Raw genomic sequence first — 16,055 nt, forward strand, 5'->3', positions numbered from 1 at the left:
AAGTTTGGCACACCCTCTGCCTAGAACTCCAGAGTAGTTTCTTTTGGCCTTTTTCAAACTCTATAACTGAAAAAGTCCATCCGAGCATTTGTCACTTCGGGCTCGTTAAAACATCGAAGGAGACTAGAGTCATCTTTAGCTTTTTCTCGACTCTTAAAACATGAAAAAGCAAAGTTGTGTCTAAAGCGTCGTTAATAAAATTTATTTTAATCGGAACATAATCACCTGTTATTCCCACGTTGATCTTTCAGTTGAAAAGTATGGAGCCCACCAACCAAGGAAGTCACCTTGGTGGAAGTCCCAATCCCTTCTCCTCTTGGGGAGATGTTGGTGCGCCTCATATGGCCACATTGTCACTTCCAGGATTGACAATTGGCCTACCTGTATGGCTCTTTTCAACTAATGTAGTTCAAATCGCCACTAATCCTGAGCAGTCGAATCAACAGTCAGACCAGTCTCGAGCTACCCACCAGCCTTCCACCTCTTACAATTCTTCCTCTGATCCTTCATCTTCGCAGGGTAGAGCCGGCAGAAGTCAGCCTCCCATGGAGAAGAAGGAAAAGAAGAAGAGAGAAAAGAAGCAGAAGGGGCCTATGGCGAAGGCGACTGGGGGCAAGCAAAAGACATCTGACAAAAATCCACACACTGCACCGACCGGGCCTAAATCACCATGTGTCATTTGCAAAGGGACCCACTTCCATCGTGATTGTCCTTGTATTCCCCGGATACTAAGGGACTGGTCCCCCAGGTTGCACAATCCGGTAGCATCAACCTCTGGTAGTCATGTTGATTGCAGTCCATCAACTAGCGAGAGTGAAGGACGAAAAGGGAGACCAAGATCACCCTGTATGTTGTGTGAAGGCGATCACGCCATCCACCGATGTCCATTCTTAGATGAGGCGAAGAGAGTTTTGGAAGATCGTCCGGTATCACCGTTACGACTTCCTCCTGGATACCAAAAACTCGTGCCTAATCCCTCGATAGTTGAAAATCCAGCTGGCCCGCTCAAGTGGTCAGCTGAAGTGTCCGTCATTGAGAATGAACCTACTGAATCCAGACCAGACGAAAGTCTAAAGGTCGAAACGGCAGTTGACCCGGTTCTTCCTTCAGAGGTTTCATCCTCAAATGACACCGTCGTTGAAGATTCATCTTCGAATGACACCCTCACTGAAGAGAATAAGGATGACACCATCCAGATTCTTTTCATCAACACAGACTCTGATGAGCATCAGGGCAATGCGCCCATTCCTTTATCGCAGGAAGGAACATCATCAGGGTCGTATCCGGCCGTGTATTCGGTCCCACCACCAAGCAACCTAGTTGTATCCTTTGATTGGAATCAACTAGGCAGACCCCGGTTACCAGCCAGTTTACCATTCAGAATCATGGTCCAAATCTATAGAATGGTAATGGCTGGAACCATCATTGATGAAGGGGCATCTGTGAGTATCCTTTCCTCTATTGCTTGGAAAGCACTGGGTTCCCCGGCGCTTTTACCTGAGATGAGAAATCTATCGGGTTTTGATAAAGGAACCAGTCGCCCGTTAGGGATTCTCCCCAATGTTCCCATTACATTGAAGGGGAAGACAGTTCATATGAACATCATGGTCGTCCAGGGACCCTTGGTTTATAACTTACTCCTTGGACGAGACTATATATATTGCATGGAGGCGATAGTGTCCTCACTCTTTAGAGTCATGTGTTTTCCGCACGAAGGAAGAATGGTCAAGCTCGTAGACCAACTTTCATTTCCAGGATCACGCATCGCAAATAGTCAAATACCATCCCTTAACAGTTTATTCACTCAAGGAATGCCTCCACCCCCAGTTCTACTTCCCGATGAATGCGAGTGATTCGGAAGAAAGAACTAGGACCCAGGGGGCATGCACCCTGGCCTGCCTTGGGCAGAGAAAACCTTGGGTATAAAGTTAATTTCCGCAGAAGAATATGACTAGTTCGTACCCCGTCCGAAGGAAGGAAAAGAGGGTTTTTCTAGGATAAAATTCTTTTGTCAAAGTTATGTGAGCGAAATAATCGGCTCCCTTTGTCTAGAAATTAGGCTCTCCTAAGGGAGGAGATCCATTTGTGGCGGCAAGTAGCCACCATCTTTGAAGGCAAGCCTCACCCATTAAAACATATGTTTTGAAGGATAAGTAGGGGCAGCCTCCAAAGAAAGAGATGAAATTGCTGCAACAAGTAGTCACCATCCTTAGCAACCTAGTAATAGACATCGCCGGAAAAAGAGTTTAGTTTGCGGCAGCGAACATAACCATTTTCCGGATAATAAGTAAGAGGACGAACCTAGAAATTATACTTTATACCTGGGGGCATGCGAACCTTTTGGAGTGCAAGCATGGGACGACTATTTATTTTTTAAATTTTTAGGTCCTCCCTTTAAACCTGTAGGTCTAACCCGTTAAACTCGTAGGATTAGCCGTTTCCAGCTTGCATAAAGAAAGGATGTGGGGCAAAAGTCAAAACTTGCCAAATAGGAGCATAGCTTCGTGAGATAAAGCTCCTTAAAAAATAGCTATCTCACCTGAGGCGTTTCTTGTATTATGACTGGTATATTCGAGCATTTTTAGCACACAGTTCATGCTCGTTAAAAAATAAACGCAAGATCCGAGCAGTTTTAGCACATAGTTCATGCTCGTTAAAAAATAAACATAAGTTGTGAGCAATCTTCCCCTAGAGTTCAAGCTCACCCAGAAAAAATGAACCGGTAAATAACCTTGGTAAATGTAACCTTTGACAGCCATATTAAAGCCCTTGGTCGTGTTTATATGCCATCACCTCCATCCGTTCATTTGGCCAATCGTTCATCTCCATATGTTCATTTACCCATTTTGAGGAACAGCTGCGAAGAGTGATTTCACTAAGCCATCCTTGTGACACTGCCGTGATTGGAATATTCCAACCTGTACCTGGAATCTGCTGCTGCCCTGTTTATCACTCGTTCCTCAAAAGACGAGTCTTCTTTGAGCTCTTTTCACTGACTCGTAAAATATGAAAAGTTTGCCGAGTTTTGGCCTTCCAGCTCGTTAAAGCGACCGGAAAGCTATCCCTCCTCTAGATTTTAATCTTTTTGGACCTGAGGGATTATTGCACAAAAAGATCGAGCGCTTGTTTTGTTCGGCTCGTTAAAGCAATCGAAAATTCATCCCTTCTGTATTGTTTTATACTTTTTCGGACTTAAGGGATTAGATGACGAAAAAGGAATTCAGGAGTTGACTTTATGTACCTTTTCAGACTCTCTAAAAATGAAAAGGACCGAGTTATCCTTGTCGTTAGACTCGTTAAATTCATTAAATAGTGAAAAACTTGTCTTTAGACAAGAACAAGTTTCCCTATCGCTAGGCTCGTTAAAACATAGCGATGGGCTTGCCCGAAGGGCAGGTTATAGAACAAGCATATGTTATCCTCCTCAAGCTTGATAAAAATAAAGAGGTACTGGTCAGCAATGACTGGGGAAAAATTGGGAGGACCTCACAGCTTTAATGGTAGCAAGTCGCTCTTGAACATGACACTTTGTCCTCCGTATCACATCGGGTTGGGTTGTTTCATTCACCGGTCTCATCACCATGGTCCTCGCCACACCATCCACATTTGGGGTAATGCTACCAATCCATCACATCAGTGTCGTTATATGTTCAAGAGATGTTGTTCTGCAAAGAGTCAACCGTGTCCCATCCACTGCCATACATTGTCCTTCATCCATTTCATGACCGCCACCCTGAATCATACATCACAGTTTGTTTTCACCTCATCACAATCACTAGCTCTGTTCCGTGTCACTGATGTGGGATTCATTAAGGCCCTCCTTTGACGGATCGCTCCTTGTCGACATCAGCTCATTATCCAAGGAGTTGATCTAGGAACAACCCCTTCAGTACTTTGGAGCTTGCATACCTCAATGGCAAGTTTCTCACTTCCGGTGACAGGTATACATCAATGACCTTTGACCAGAAGATTTTGCATGGTGGTCGACGCCAAGTCCTTTATTCCCACCATGTGAATTGTACTGCCGTACCTTGAGGGTCATCATCCTTATCGGTGATTCCTCTCGCGCTTGTTAACGGTTTACATCATTGACCGGTAATCAAGCGATGTCTTTCCATGTTCGACTTCAAGAAATTCTCACATGGATCGACTTGTACATCGAGTGAAGATCGGAAGAGATTGAAGACCCCGGATCTAGTTTCATCCATCCGGGTTGCGATATATATTCAGGATATAAAGACATTTGATGTGTACATCATTGCAGCAGATGATCATCCTTCTCAAAGGATGATAATTTCAGCAGAGAATTATCATTCTACCATCAGACGATCGCCTGTTCTATGTACCAAAATGAATTTATAAAGCTGAGCATGGGAATGCCCGCCTCAGCTAGATCATGAAAAAGTATGAAAAATAATGTATTGTATTGTATCTTATTACAGGACACTTCTCAGCAGATTGAATGAACTTCGGATCCTCCTAATAAAGCATTTCACCCGATAAACAACCTCATACTTTAGGGGGCATCTGTTATAGACAATTTTGTGCCTTGCAGCATCAGGCATGAATTGTCAATAATCCAAGGGATCCAAAGTCCCTAAACATGATGTTCCTACCCCTAGAGGAACAAGGTCAGCAAACCAACAGCTCTCAGATCAGTTCTCCACCTGAAAACACTCAAAAACAAGCAATCCTGAAATCAAAGCAGGTGCTCCACTAGGCTTCTGCGCTAAGACTCAACTCCTCCATGGTGTACCTGCATTGCAAAGAAGGTAGAACAAAGGCCACCTGCGCTGAGCGAGATGGGACAAGTGGCACACTGAGTCATTGCTCTGGAATCTTCCAAAAATGACACTTGGATCAGGGATTTCACCTTGTGATGAGTCAGAGGCTCTGTTTCTCCAAGTGGAAGCAAGGTTCTCCAAGTGGACTCAAGAACTGAAGATCAACTGAAGAGAGAGAGGACACAAGGCAGCTACACATCAGTTGCAAGCTGACTCATCCTTTCTCAATTCATCTATATATTGAGCTCTCTCCTATGAGCTCAGGAGGCTGGAATTTTGTGCAAAGTAATGATATGTTGTTGGTTTCACTATAGAGCTATTGGGTGATTGCTTGAAGGAGGTGAAGAGGAGAAATTCTTTCTGCTGGGAGGTGTTGCTTGATTGGGGCCTTCAATGGTTGTAACACTCTCAGAACTTTACTTCTTCCATTAATAAAAGCTATTGAGGTTCTTCTATATGCACTTGTTTCAATGATGTATTGTGATAATTGTATATTTGATTTATGCTAATCCTTGAATCAGTTATGATTGCATGCTTCTTGTAGTTTCCTTCTTTGTTATTTTGCAGGATCTCATTGTAGCTGGGCCAGCAAAAGAGCAAGGAGCTGGGAGCAAGCAAGCAAAGAGAAGAGTTTGGATTCGACATTAAGCGCAAGACAACGGTTAGTGCATTTCTTCATTCTCTCTTGCTTTCATAAAGAAGTAAATCTTAAGTAGTTTTCTTTACAGTTGTTGCTGAGGTACTATCACCCTTAGAGTGGGATAGGGTCATCCGAATCGGATACTTTTCCCTACAACAATAGGATTCACTTAAATAAAACCTCTTTCTTGAGCCTTCATAAATAGAACAAGTGTTATGGACTAAATATAAAAAGAGGTTTTATTTATTTACCATACGTCTAGTTTATTTATATTTTTATTTATTTACCATACCTTTTGAGTAAGTATAAAAAGACGTTTTATTTATTTACCATACCTCCACTTTACTTATATTTTTATTTGTTTACACCCTTGCATGTATATAAGGTGACTTATGGAGTAAATATAAAAAATGTTTTATTTATTTACCATTCCTCTCATTTATTTATATTTTTATTAATTTACCATACCTCTTTTATAAATATGGTATTTGGCCCATAGGATTCACTTAAATAAAACCTATTCTTGAAAATGGGCGAATGGATTCACTTAAATAAAACCTATTCTTGAAAATGGGCGAATGGATTCACTTAAATAAAACCTATTCTTGAAAATGGGCGAATAGAAGGTTGTAACTCCTAATTTCAAGGGCTAAATTTACCTTTTTTACCCTCTCCCTTAAAATAAGGTGGGCTATTTGAGTTGATTTGTAAAAATGTACTATGATACAAAATATTCGCCCACTAAAAATTTAAAACCCCTTAATTTCGCCAAAGGGTGAACATTCGCCCCTAAAATTTTCTATGTTCTCAACGGCATCCACAACGAAGCAAAGGTATTATGTGATTTTCATTGATGACTATTCTCGTAAATGCTGGAATTATTTCATGCAGAAGAAGGACCAAACTTTCACAAAGTTTTGTGAATTCAAAGCTTTGATCGAGAAAGAGTCAGGGAAGAAGATCAAGGCCTTGAGAAGCGACAACGGTGGAGAATATGTCTCTCAAGAGTTTAAGGACTTATGTGCAGCGGAAGGAATTAAACGAGAGTTAACGTCACCTCATAATCCACAGCAGAATGGGGTGGCCGAGAGGAAGAACAGAACTATTGTAGGGGTAGCACGGGAAATGTTGCATGACCAAGGCCTACCACTTCACTTGTGGGCTGAGGCATGCAACACAGTAGTCTATTTGTAGAATTGAAGCCCGCATCACATATTTGGGATGAAGACACCAGAGGAAGCTTTCTCCAGTAAGAGACCAGATGTGGGTCACTTCAGGATCTTTGGCTCATCAGTATATTGCCATGTGACAAAGGATGCACGAAAGAAGCTTGAGCCGACAGCAGAGTTGGGGATATTTGTGGGGTACACTAATACACCTCACAACTATCGGGTGTACTTTCCTACGATTCGGAGGACAATGGTTCACAGAGATCTCAAGTTTGATGAGCAGAAGGCCATGCAAATTTCCCTTGAGAGGGAGCTCCAACTACAAGCTGTGGAGGAATTGTTGGTTCCTAAGGAGGAGGAGCCTCAGACTAATGCCGAGTAGCCGCATGCAGAGGTTCCAAGAGTGGAGACATCCACTCAAGAAGAGTCTTCCAGAGATGGACGGAAGCGCACAAGAGAAGCTGACAGATTGTTGGAGGATGCGAGAGAGAATGTGGGAGCACCATCTTCTCAGCACGAGCAGAGGAAGTCACCTGAGAGGTACACTGGATACATGGCCCTTGCTATGGAATGCGTTGAGACCGATCCATCTTCCTTTGAAGAAGCAGTGCAACAACCAATTCAGGTTGATGCTATGGTGGAGAATTATGATTCCATAGTTCGTAACAGTGTTTGGACATGGTTCCGAGACCGAAGAACAAGTCAGTTGTGAGTTCCCGTTGGATTAACAAGGTAAAGCAAGCTGTTGATGGTAGTGTGGAGAAGCATAAGGCAAGATTTGTTTCCCATGGCTTTTCACAGGTAGCAAGGAGGATCATGTTGCTGTAGTATATTTCGACAGAGGAGCAAGATGCTAACATTTTGACAAAGGAATTGTCAAAGTGTAAATTCGAGTTCCATAGAGACAGGATCAAGGTGGCAGATAATCCCTTTTTTGTTGAGAGGGAGTGTTGAAATATGGCAACAAGAATATTCCAATTTAATTTGTCCTTGAATTAAATTGTGAATTAAAATCGAATTTAGTCTTAATAGCTAATTGGAAATAATTAATTTATTTATTTTAAATTAATTAGTTGGAGAAATTTAAGTTAGAAGTATTTCTAAAGTCATGCAAGAGTTATCCCTTAAATTAAGGAGATAAGATTGAGTTATATTTGATTTGTAATTAGTTAACTCAGTTTAATGAGTTAAGTCCAGTTAAATTAGTTCCAAACTGTTTGAGGAACTAATAGTCAGTTGATGCATTAATGCACTCAACTAGTGCTACTCTAGTTAACTGAAGATTCCCTCATCAGAAACTCATGCATCTCTATTCTGAGAAAGACCCAATTGAGATTAAAGTTCAAGGATAGTGTACTATCAGTTGCATGTGTTTTCTCATGGAGAAAACTCATGCATGCAGTCAAGGATTTATCCTTGAGGATTGCATAGTCTTGGAGGTAAGGGTTTTCCACTTGGTAACAAGAAAATCATCCACAAGGAACAGCGCAAGGAAATAGGAGCTTGGAGGTCAGAGAAGAAGGCTGGAGAGAAGCCAAGATTTCCTGTGAGCATCTGTGAGGATTGTACTAAGTGCTGGCTAGCTATGAGAGCTAAGGCTTTGTATAATTCCTATGTAATTCCACCATGTATGATAATACAATAGTGTGGGGTTTTTATCTAAGGCTTTCCCCAAATTATTTTCATGTGTATTGTGCCATTGATTCTTCTTCTTTTGGTTATATTGTTCAGCTCAATCTTTAAGCTTCCGCAAATTGATAGTAGAAGTAGGTTATAGTATTCTTCTTTGATTTATATTGCATTATCCGGTTAACCTACACAAATTTTCTACAAAATACGTGTTCAATTGCATGATCAATCATGACCCAAGCATCCCCATAGTTTCCAAGAGTTTATAAGACACACTCTTTGGTTAAGGTTACATCATAATAAAAACCAATACCCCAGCTATCAATAAAATGCCAAAAGCATGATCATTGCTTTAATAAGTGATGAAAAAACATCATCACTTTTACAATTATATCACAACACATGATTTACAAAATTTCACCATGACAAGATACCATATCTAGTAAAACCATATCTCACTCATCAAAGTGAATGGGTCATCATCTCCATGTGGCAGATTTGTTTTTTGAACAACATTTCCAACTGGTTCCTGTATAGGTGCTTTGTCCTTACGATGCTACTCTGGATGAGGCCTCCAACATGTGGCTCTTTGATGTCCACCTTTGTTGCAATGATTGCAAAATGTCCTATTCCTCCAAACCTGCCTAACCTTCTTCTTTCCCTCATGTGGAGAAGGCCTTTCATGCCTCATCATCTTTCTTGTTGCCATTCTCTTTCAGCGCTCAACAACCATTCTCTTCCAGCACTCAACAACCACATGGTTATGCAAACCACAAAAGCTACATGGTTGTCTATGCCATGATTTCTACTCATAGTAACAATATGCTTGTAATCAAAATGAACTTTAGAATGCTGAGACTTTTTATACCTCTCTTGATTGTCTCTAGTGAAACCCTGGTGATGAGAGTTTTCCTTATCTCTTCCTCTGCAATGTGCACTGTCCTAGGAGGATTGTGATGTGTTCCCATCATCCTCTTTCCTCAAAAATTTCGACAATGCCTTGGAAGCCTCTGTTACCTTTGGGCACTCTCCTTCCATTCATCCCATCTTGGTACGAAGTCTCAGGCTCGTTCTTGAAATGGGTACCTAGAGGCTTCCAACAGAAATATCATCATGTGAAAATGAAATTGAAGAATGATCAACATTTTTTACATCATTCATCGATGATGGCTTCGCTCAGCCTTTTTGCATTTCAATTCTTCCAAGGCCTCTTCGTTGCACTTCAACTCTTCCAAGGCCCATTTCATGGCTCATAACTAAAGCTACAATCTCTACTTCTCCTCCTTTTCTTCTCGTAGAAGTTTCCTCAATTCAACATTCTCTGCTTGAAGGATTTGATTTATCTCCTGATCTAAATGATGAGAAGATGATGAAGAATATGGAGATGGAGCATCGTACTTTGCTCTTTATTTCTCCTATTCCATTTTCTTCTCATAATCTACATACATTAAATCTACCATGTGTGCCATGTTGAGGAGGTTCTCGTGGAGGTCTCTATTGTCCTCCACTTTCCTTCTTGGTGCATGTTCAATGTTTGGTTATCATTCACACTCACAATTCACATCAACGAGAAGACCGCTCTGATGCCAAACTTGATCTAGATCTCTTCAGTTACTGAAATTAACCAAGATCTTTTACTTCTGTGATGTTAGTATAATTTCATATGAAAGAGTATAAAGCAACCACATATGCATACTTTAAAGAAGAGGAAACATAATGACCATCATCAAATCAAGAATACACACACATTGATAATGGATTTCAACCAGTGTGTGTTACGTCTTTGGGCCCAGTGTCAAGATTGGGGAGGCCACTTCATTAAATGTTGCAAGATGATGATGAGTACATGGTACATTCTTTTTCATTACAAGGATAAATTCCCTCAACTAGAAAGGCATGTCTCTCCAAGAGACGTTCTCCTATAGAAACTCTCACTCATTATGTTCCTCCATTAACATGACAAGATAACAAATTATTACATGATGTGGCATACAAGTATCCTTCAACATAATGGTAATAAGGATCTCAACACCAAAATCATCATCTCAACAAATAAAAGGAAAAACATGGCATCACTGCATAATATACCTCCACTTCCAAGGATGGCCTGAAAATGCAAAGCACAGCTGCAGAAATGGACATCACTGTTGAATTCATGGCACGAAATCGTGTCAAACAACTATAAACTTGACCTCGTTCTAACACCTTCAAAATATGGACCCTCGGGAATCTCAAAGATTCCCCCAAATATTCCTTCCTAGAGATGGGTGAATAACCCATTTCTTGGATGAAATTATGAGCACACCACTGCGCTCCTTACGAAATTATGAGAAAAATGACTATAAAGTCGACATCATTCTGCCTATGTAAAAAATCAGCCTCTAAGGGAACCTTTTAGATTCCTCAAGGTTCTGCAAAGTTTCTTCACTGCTGACTCCATGAAATTATGCTACTCAGATGAGGAAATTGACCACACCATCACATTCCCTATGAGATTTAGGTTCGTTTGAGTATAAACTTGGCATGATTCTGTAATTGTGAATTTTTGTCCCCTAGGGAATCTAAAGATTTCTCAAGAATAAAAAAAGATACCTGCAAATATTTCATGAGAATCTATCTCAAGATTTGTACAAGGCATGGTTTCACTACCTAGGAATTCATGCGTGCTCTGGGTTTCATTCGCTCATCCTTCTCTGTCCCAATGAATGAATGAATTTGGTTTTAAATAAAAAAAACGTTGGGCGAACTTTACAAAAAACTGGCTTGTGGGCCAATGGTAATAGTCCCCGATTGTTACGGGACCCACCCAGGGTCAAACCCCACGAGATGCCGAATTAGCATGTTGGTTACATTTTGTTTGGCATGCTATTTATTTTTAAAAATGGTGTGTTGTACTTTTTTTGGGATGTGGAGCCGCCGCGTAGGGCGAGCTGCCCATTCGGTCAACGCGGGTTCAAGTTCCACCGACCTCCTTAACTCGATGGTCAAACAACTATTTTGTATGTCGTTTGGTTGGTTGGGTGGAGTTTTGGTTGGTGCCCATTTGAATGATGTGGTGGCCATTGAATATTGGGGGATGACGTGTTGATTTGTTGGAAGGGTTGTCGACGGGCGAGTTGGCTGGCAGCAAACGCGTGTTTGATACTGTTGGCCCTATTTTAAGATTGGTCTACGTTGTATGGTGGGCGGGGTCCTGAACCTTTGTTTATTAAAAACAACAACCATTGGCGAGGGTGGCGGGGGTGGAAACCTACCACCCTCTTTTTAATATATATATATATATATAACAATTGTTCAAAAAAATTTGACCAAATTTTGGGGTTTACCAGAAAAAATTAAAGAGGCAACAAATTCTCCCGTTCTGGTTTTTGGAATCCATGTGCGTCAGAAAATTCCAAATTGCTACCTCATTAGTGGCTGCCACTAGGCCTAATTTGACCAAAACTTTGACCATGAATATCTTGACCATACAAACTCGGATTTGAGTGTTGTTTGTGCCTTTGGAATTAGGATGACAAGCACTATGATTTGGTCCTAGTTTGGATGAAATCCAAGAATTTTTATTTTTGAGCTTTTCCAAAGCCATTTCTGAATTCTAAGTGTTTCTAGAGCCACCCGAATCAATGACAGAGGTGTATAAGTATGTTATCATTTTGGGTTTTGAGTATACCATTTTGAAATTTTGCTGCTTCCCTCTTCTGAATTAAATACTTTTTAAGAAACTCCAACTCATATATGTCTTGCTTTAGATTTTCTTCAATTCTGTGTTCTTGTTCTGCATTTTGTTTTGTTGCTAAAGTTTCACCCATTTCGTACTGAGAAAATTTTACTTTTGTTGTGCTCTTTTCTCTAGAGATTCCAAATAGTTATAAATATCTTGCTGGACGCGATCAATTTCTGCAGTTTGTCTTATTGTATTGACTGTGTAAGGTGGCGTATTATACCCGTCTTTTTCAAGATTGATCATCTCTAGTGACTGAGTATTTGAGATTTTCAAAATCCTTTTACTTCTCCTTAACTTTACTTCTGAGCTCCTAAAGCCCTACCTTTTTGTTTTATTATTCCATGTTTTCTTCTTTTCCTCTTGTAATTTTTGGCTTGGACTAACTTTCTTTCTTCTAAGGTCCTGTTTGTCATATTTCTGTTTACTTTTCTCAAGACACTAGGATAGTGGGGTATCATCTTCAAATGGATCTCCTGGTGTTTTAATTACATTCTTCTCTTGAATTTCTTCTTCAACTTTCTCTTTTCCAGGGTTAGGGTTTGAATTTCTTCAGCTTCTTTTAACCCTACCGTTTGTTTCTTCCTCTGGAGCTTCTACAAAATGGTTTCTTACTAAGAAATATTGCCAACTATCTCCTTTAGCTTCTAAATGTGTTTCTATGAGAATCTTGATGAGTCCATGATGGTAAAGAGAGTTATCAATGGACCTGGAATCTCTCTGTATGCTAAATGTCATTTTCTTTAAACTTTGAAGCAGAAAGTAAGGAAAATTAATCTCATTTCCATCAATAAAATGCATCATAAGTCTGGCATGGTAGAAAAACATTGTCCCAAATCTTCCTTCACATGTTACAAATTTTTTAATAATGAGCAAAATATTTCTCCATTTTCCTTTTAATGCAATAACTGGAATACCCTTTTTGAAAATGGATAAATCCATACCTAGTTCTCTGAGGAAATGGACCCAGTCATTCTCTTTAATTCTTCTATTTTTAAACCAACTTTCCCCATTCCTTGGTAGTCTTGTTTCTTCTGCCATAATAGATTTTGTGAGGATGAGCTTTATGTCTCCTATCTCTGCTTCCACTCCATCAAATGCTCGGGAGAAGGCTTTGGTAACTTCTGCTTCATACCCATTGATTTTTTCGAAAAACTAGAGCCATCATACCTATTTCAATTGGCCTTTAAATCTTGGATATACTTGGAGAAATTTTACTCCATTTGGTTTAGAATGAACAAGCGTTCCCATGGTGAGGAGAAGTCTTGTTGGGACTCAGAAATGTCATATTTTCATCCACCTTTTTCTTCACTATTCATTACATTTCATCATCCCATTAACCTTTCATCATATCATTTTCATAAATACATCTGGGTTTCACCTTCTTATTTTACATTTTATTCATTTTTGTATTATAAGTGAATTTATGATTAAATATTAGAAAATATACATATTTTTATATATATCTCAAGAATATGTGAGTTTTGTGATGTGTAAGAAATATGTGAAGAATTAATATCTCCTCCACCATATTAAGGAGATAATTATGCAAGCCTATCCCTAAGGAGAAAATCATGGAGAATTTGGTTGGCATATCTTATCCTATTCCTAAGGAGAAAATCATGGAGGATTTGGTTGGCATATCTTATCCTATTCCTAAGGAGAAAATCATGGAGGATTTGGTTGGCATATCTTATCCAATTCCTAAGGAGAAGATCACGGAGGATTTGGTTGGCATATCTTATCCAAGATATGTGAGAGATTTATGGAGGATTCAAAGGGATCATATTTTGTAATAATAGGAAAGTAGTTAAAAATGCTTGAGAGATTTGTGGGATCATATTTTGTAATAATGGGAAAGTAGTTAAAAATGGTTGCGAGATTTATGGAACTAAAGAGATATTAGTGGATGATCATTATGAGTTTGTTACTCATCCCATTGTATAAATAGGAGTACAATCTCCTCCATTTGTAATCAGGGAAGTTTTTGTAATCTTAGAATTTTGGAGTATGTAATCTTAGAAGCTTAGAGTTGTAATCTTAAAGTTGGTTTGTAATGAAGATTTTGAAATAAAAGATCATACTTCAATTTTTCTTCTACATCTGAGTCTCCATTGAAGTGGTGTGCTGGTGGAGTTATGGAGGGCCCCCATGGCCTCACTTGCATGCTTATTTGTTTATAATTTATTTTATGTTTTTGTTTGATTTCAGCTTTCAAGTTTTATTAAATGTTCTAATATTGGAAGGATCTTATTTGAAATTGTTTTTGTAAAAGAACCATAAGATCTCATACAATGATTAGATCTAGGTTTACTTCATTTCCGCTTTTAAGTTCTAATTAGATGATCTAATTTTGGAAGAGATCTTGTAGAATATGTTCTTGTAAGAGAATCATATATCTCAAACAATTGTTAGATCTAGGCTTGATTAGTTATTGAAAGAGATCTTAATGAATATGTTCCTGTAAGGGGACTTTAAGATCTTGGACAAATTAGGAATCTTTCTAGATCTATATATTTTAGATAAGCACTTCTAAGTTTACCTTCCCGGGTTGACATTAAATTAAACTCTAATTTGCATCCGCATTTTAGACCACACATTTTGGCGCCGTTGCCAGGGAAGTGCAACTAGAAGGATTTAGTATTTATTTTATGCATTTGTTTTTATGGACTAATTTGTGGAACTTGGTGACAGCAGGTTCATAAAGGAGTTCAAAGTTTGGAGCATTTTTATTTTCACACATAGTTAATTTAAATTCAGTTTTTATTTTAAATCCCCCATTTCTCACTAATCCATCTACGGATGATGAATTTGACAATGTTGAACAGGTACTTCTTGGAGAGCAAGGACAATAACCTTGAGCCAACTCTAAGACAGGATTCTCACATACTTGCAAAACATAATGTAAAAAATTTAAATCTTGATGTGAGCATGTTCGAATTTTTAGTCCGTAGATGGCTTCATTGGAAGCATTCTTTTATTTAGAAAATAAAACATCTTTTAAGTTAATATAGAATAGATTAGAAAAATAAAAATGAGATCTCATTAGAAGTCGTTATCATTAGAAGTTTTTAGTTTTGTTTTCAAAAAATAAATCATCATGAATAAATTCAGTGGCACATCTTTGCATTTCTATGTCTTGTTTCTGTATCACGGATGAGCCAGGAGCTTGATTATCGGAAACCTTTGTCTTCCGAGAGTCTAAATGCCCCCGTGACATTGCAGAAAGAGTGTAGATAATGCAAGGTTTTGTCGCAGATCTTAATTGTGTTTTATCCATCCACGCTAACCTGCATAAATAAAAAAAAAAAAAAAATCAAGAGATTAGTATGCTCTCTTCCCGCGCTTCGTGTGATCTGGAAGATCAGAAAATCTATTGATTTATTTCAAATAAACATACTCTTGCTGAAGAACTAATCTGCAATGCGACAATAAAGAATTTTGTGAATTAGTGAAAAATCATCTTAAAATATTTTTAGATAAAACTTAGTCTTTTTAAATTTTAGTTTTTTAAAAAAATAATAAAACATAAAAAAATTCCCACATAGTGATAAAAAAAATTGGATTTGACTTATCCTGGAGAGATTTGGCATTTGCATTATCTTCTCCTAATTTTTCTAGACAAAAAGCCAGATTTTTCATTGATTCTAGAGGATTTTGTGTGTTTTTTTAGGATATTGGAAAAAAAATCCATTTTAGTGTTAGTTTAGAAATTTTCTATATTAGTTTTTAATAGAATTTGTTTTTGTTGATTTCTTTCTTAAAAAAAAAAAAACTCAAAATAAATACCAAATTAAAAAATTTTGATTTTTTTATTTTGTTATTAAAAAAAAAAAAAAGAATTTCATTCTTTTGTTTTTTATTTAAAAAATAAAAAATAAAAAATTTCTCACAAAATTCATGCAGGTTTGAAAATAAATAATGGAACACTTGGAAACAAATTTCAAACATTTGGAGGATTCTATAAATGATGATTATCTTGTTTCAATAGCTTCAAGTTGGCATTAAATATTCATGTTGAATGCTTTTATATCACATACTAATATGCAAAACACAACAGATCTTTCTAATGCCAATCTTTTTGCCGAGCATCTTTCATCTGACACAAACAG

This window comes from Pinus tabuliformis, chromosome 3_1 (assembly GCF_031772625.1).
Source record: "Pinus tabuliformis cultivar Carrire ecotype Pingquan chromosome 3_1, CPIR1, whole genome shotgun sequence".
NCBI lineage: Eukaryota > Viridiplantae > Streptophyta > Pinopsida > Pinales > Pinaceae > Pinus > Pinus tabuliformis.